Here is a 5,535-nt window from a genome sequence, read left to right on the forward strand (position 1 = left end):
CCAGTGTCAAGCCCTGCCGCACACTAGAAGAGAATCGCAACTGTCAATCTTGTCTTTGATGGTAAGCACTGAGACAATGCCCAACGTTCTATTTCGAGTCGTAAATATCAAACAGTGTTTGATATATACGATTTGCATTCGGCGACTCTTTGAGGTGGCAAAATGCTATCTTAGAACATCGCACATGAGTCGACGAGGGAATCTTTCCCAACAATCGCTTGCGATGGTCCTGGGGGATAACGTTCCACCAATTGTCTCCAGTCTCCAGAATTTTACCCGAACATTCTACAGCACCCATAGAACTCTGTGTTAAAAGCCCCACAGAGTGGTTGTGACATCACAGTGAGAACTCAACATTTGGCTAAAATTCCAATCACATACTGTATAACTAACTCAAAGGGTTAAATTAACTTCTCAAATCACTTGATTACACACTGGCACGGAGAGAGAGGCCATAAACCATCAACTGTTTCCCTAAAGGTCGGCTGAGTTCATCCCAGCATGATAGAAAGACTCTACCTGCATAGCCAACAATGGGACTGCCATTACCCCTTACCCCTTACCCCTTACCCACCCCTCCACCCGTCCCTTCCCTTCCCTTCCCTTCTTTTTTCAGGGGCTGCTGCAACAAGTGCGTGTAGGGATTATTTCGGCTAATGATAGTGATCTTAAATGCTCTGTGATGCTCTGATCTTTTCTGGTCTCCTCCCACTCTCATTCCACCGACCCCTTCAGTAACCACCCCCCCCCCCACACACACAACACAAGCCATACCCTTTACCCAAACCCCTCCCTCCCCTCTCCTCTCTTCCTTCTCCTCTCCTCCCCTCCCCTCTCCACTCTTCCTTCTCCTCTCCTCTCCTCTCCTCCCCTCCCTTCTCCTCTCCTCTCCTCTCTTCTCCTCCCCTCCCTTCTCCTCTCCTCCCCTCCCTTCTCCTCTCCTCTCCTCTCTTCTCCTCCCCTCCCTCCCCTCTCTTCCTTCTCCTCTCCTCCCCTCCCTTCTCTTCTCTTCTTCTCTCTTCCCTCTCCTCTCCTCCCCTCCCTTCTCCACTCTTCCTTCTCCTCTCCTCCCCTCCCTTCTCCTCTCTTCCTTCTCCTCTCCTCTCTTCTCCTCCCCTCCCTTCTCCTCTCCTCCCCTCCCTTCTCCTCTCCTCTCTTCTCCTCTCTTCCTTCTCCTCTCCTTCCCTCCCCTCTCCACTCTTCCTTCTCCTCTCCTCTCCTCTCATCCCCTCCCTTCTCCTCTCTTCCTTCTCCTCTCCTCTCTTCTCTTCTTCTCTCTTCCCTCTCCTCTCCTCCCCTCCCTTCTCCTCTCCTCTCTTCTTCTCTCTTCCCTCTGTGTTCCCTCTCTTCTTCTCTTTCTGCTGTGTTCTCCCGGCACAGCAAGCCTCATCCCTCTCTCCCCACTTCCAGAGAGCTAATTTACAATGCCCTCGAGGCGCTTTTCACCGTAAGAAAAGTGCAATTGTATTTTCTAGCTCATTAAGCAATAGCACAACAAAGCAAGCAAGGTCCCCCCCCCACCACCACCACCTCCTCCAGCGTCTCTCTAAGCACCTCCTCCACCTCCTCCTCCTCCTCCTCCTCCACCTCCTCCTCCACCCCCCTCACCCCCCCCACCACAACCTCCACCTCCACCACCACCACATCCACCACCACCTCCTCTACTCCTCCACCACCACCACCATCACCACCATCATCACCACCACCGCCACTACCACCACCTCCACCACCACCACCACCAGCACCACCTCCATCACCAGCGCCTCTCTGAACACCTCCTCTACCTCCTCCACCTCCACCACCACCACCACCACCACCACCTCCACTACCACCACCTCCACCACCACCACCACCTCCTCTCCTCCACCCCCACCAGCGTATCTCTGAACACCTCCTCTCCTCCTCCTCTACTCCTCCACCATCACCACCACATTTTGGGAAACAGGCGTTTTTGTATAGGGGAATTTCATTGCAAAATGCGTTTTACACATACACTGTATCAAGGCTATATTTTCACTGCAGGTTTTAGGCGCTATATCCTACTAGCCTGATTATCATCGATGTTCAAATCTCTTCGAGTCTTGGTCTGACCAAGAGCATAACAATTAACATTTCCCAAACAGCATGGTTGACCCGCCACCCTTAGTTTGCTTATGGTTGTTTGCTTACCAACAAAGCGGGAGGAGTTCCCATAATTTCGGGAACTCAGAATTCTACTTGCATTGCTCTTGACCTGACTAGTTGCAACGCTGAAAGTGTTGCGTCAGGGGGCACAGCCTGGCTAATATCCTACGGGCACGTGTCAGCCTCAAGCCATTCTCAGTTTGAGAAAGAAAGAGAGCATACTGTATGTGGTCCCCATTAATAGTGTTCAATTTGACTTTTTTTTTTGAGTAAATTAACATTGTGAAATTCAGTATGAGTGTTTCTTCTCTCAATATAGTATTAATTCAGAATTGGCTGGGCAGAATCATTACAGTCCCTATTCTCTCTCTCTTTCTCTCTCTCTCTTTCACACACACGCACACGCGCACACGCACACGCACACGCACACGCACACGCACACGCACACGCACACGCACACACACACACCTTTCTGGTAATCAAGCCCCCAAGAGCAGAGCAGGCTATTTATTTGCCTTCTAAAGCAGTGATTCTCAAACTATGGGCCGGGGCCCACTGGTGGGCCCTGAAGATATTCCAAGTGGGCCTTGAAATCCATTTCCAAAAATAATAATCATATTTTGGTGTGTGTTGCTGTGATCTCGTTGAGTTTTATTCTTAATTGGGTCAGAGGTGGGCCCTGAACATTTTTGACAATTTCGAGTGGGCCCCAAGTTGAAAAAGGTTGGGAACCCCTGTTCTAAAGTAAAGTGATGTGTGTGTGTGCCGCCCGCGGGAGGGAGGGAGAGACTGCCGCACGCACGGGAACATCTGCCCTCAGACTTCAGAAGGAGGAGGGACGCCAACCTCCCGTAGACTTGTAGACTGTCCTGTCTGCAGAGAGAGAGAGAGAGAGAACGAGGGAGGGAGAGAGAGAGAGAGAGAGAGAGAGAGAGAGAGAGAGAGAGAACGAGGGAGAGAGAGAGAGAGAGAGAGAGAATGAGAGAGAGACTTTGGGGAGAGAGAGAGAGAGACTTTGGGGAGAGAAAGAGAGTGAACAAGGAGAGAGGTGGGACAAGGCAGAGAGAGAGAGAGGGAGAGAGAGAGAGAGAGAGTGGGAGAATGAAAGAAAAGAAAGAAAGAAAGAGGGAGGGAGGGAGGGTCGGAGGGGAAAGAAGGGGAGGGGGCTTGTTTATTCAAAGGGCCTTTCAACTTCCCGCCCCCCCGCTGTCCGCCTTTACAGCGCAGGAATTTAAAATTGTAATCTCGGGACGACTAAAGAGCATATATTTGTTCATGCCTTTACTTCTGGTGATCTCATAATTATCCCACAACACAAAAAAAGAAAGAAAAGAAGGCAATTCTCTTGGAAGATTTAAGATTAAGCAGGACCTCTTCAATGGCTATCCACGGAGAAGCAGTTGGGGAATGAATTGGCCAGGTATATTGAGATACTAATTGTTCCAGCTCTCAGAGGCTGCAGCAGCGACTTTTGGGCTTTTTTTCTCTCTTATTGTTTGTCTTTGAAGTGCCTCGGCTCTATTTACAAAACAAACAATGTGGCTTCTTTTTTTTCATCCTATTCACCACGCTCTCTTTCATTCTTCCCGTCCGTAGCAGTGTGTCCTCCCCCTTCACAGTAAAAAATGCAGTGTTAATTCAACACTTAGAGAGTACCATGAGACCAAATCCACTCCAGAAGGTGTTAAATAGACTCTATAAGTGTTGAATTAACACTGGAATAATTCCTGGGTTTGCTTGACAGGTAATCCTGCTGCTGCTGCTGCTGCTGCTGCTACTGCTACTGCGTTCAGTTAGTGAGAGCCACTTTGCTCTAGTCAGTGATCTGCGTTGTGCCATTAACTTGTGACAAATGTTATCACAACGTTTCATCTCACTTCCTTGACGCGCTGACTGACATGTAGTGGCAATTTTTCTTTTTAGGGCGTTGTCACTTTTCATTTCCCATCCGTCTGCTGGCCTGATTAGATTGATTAAAATGTTAGATAAATAAATGAAGATGTGATACAGATCGTACATTGCAATTTTTTTTTATTTTTTTTAAATCTTGGCAAGAATGCATTTTATGTTTTAGTTTTTCAATGTATCTACGTGCATCAACATCAGGGGCGTCAGCTGGCCTATACAGGGGCGTAGTAGGGCACCAAGAATTTTTCCATTTTTTCGCAGCTATTTATTTTTAAAAGCTTGTACATTAATTATATTATTACAAATAGTGCATGTGCGCTATTTTGTGTGCATTCTGTAGATTACTCCGTATGCTAAACTTGAGCTAAATTCCAATAGCAAGGTTGTTGTTGTTTTTTTGGTGAAACTCATAGTGGGGCACAGCAAATCAATCCCAGGCACGTGCCCCTGTAAAATAGGTCTGCCGGCACCCCTGATCAGCATGTAATATTATGTAATAGCCATTGAAGAGGTCCTGCTTAATCTCACATCTTCCAAGAGCTCGCCTTCTGTTCTTAAAATATATTTAATACATTTAATAAATAAAATATATTTAATACATTTAATATAAAAATAATATTGCAAATTCACCCACTCTCATTTGGCTGTGGAAAAGATCATCATTCACAGTACCCAACTGTCCAGATGCAAACGCAAACAGAAAAAAAAAAGAAATTACACACATTAAAAAAAATAACCTGGTGACAGTTAACAAATCTGTAGATTTCACTTACGTCAAAGTCAAATCTGGTCAAAGTTTATTTGTAATGCACTTTTAACACAACAAAAGCAGCTGACCAAAGCCTGGGTAAAAAGACTTGAAACAACATGAAACAACATAGACAGAAGACTTGAAGACACCCATAAAAACACACACACAAAAAAAGCACAGGCATTAGTACAGGATACAGTGTAGCTGCAATAATATGCTAAGAGAAGTCAATATCAATTAAAACAAATATATCTAAATAAACTATTGAAATAACAGAGATCACGCAGGGATGTCAATACTTAAGTACACTGCGCTTCATAATGTGAAATAGTTTCTTGAGTTAAAATGTAAGGAAACAATCTCCCATGACAATCCCCCCCAACAAAAAAAAAAGTATAAAAAGAGGACAGAAGACAGGGGAAAAAGCCGTAAGGGAAAACCAGACGACAGACACTCAGTGGACTCCGTATGATGGCTATTTGCAGCAATTTCTACAATGCCTCTTGTGGCTTTGGTCGCACTCAAAATCTGATCCAACGGTAAAAGGGTAATTTGGGGTGCCATTGCCCGCTCCCATGAAATATAATGTATTACATCTCTAGCCACTAACAGGCCTATAGAAGTGTGGTGACATTCCATGGTCACTCGCGGCAACCGCTGCTGCAGTGCTGCCAGCCGAGAGCAGAGCAGAGCAGGGAGACTCGCCGAGGAGGAGGCTCGTCGTCCACACACACACAGCAAGTCACACACAC

The sequence above is a fragment of the Engraulis encrasicolus genome, chromosome 1 (genome assembly GCF_034702125.1).
Source record: "Engraulis encrasicolus isolate BLACKSEA-1 chromosome 1, IST_EnEncr_1.0, whole genome shotgun sequence".
In the NCBI taxonomy this organism is placed as follows: Eukaryota; Metazoa; Chordata; class Actinopteri; order Clupeiformes; family Engraulidae; genus Engraulis; species Engraulis encrasicolus.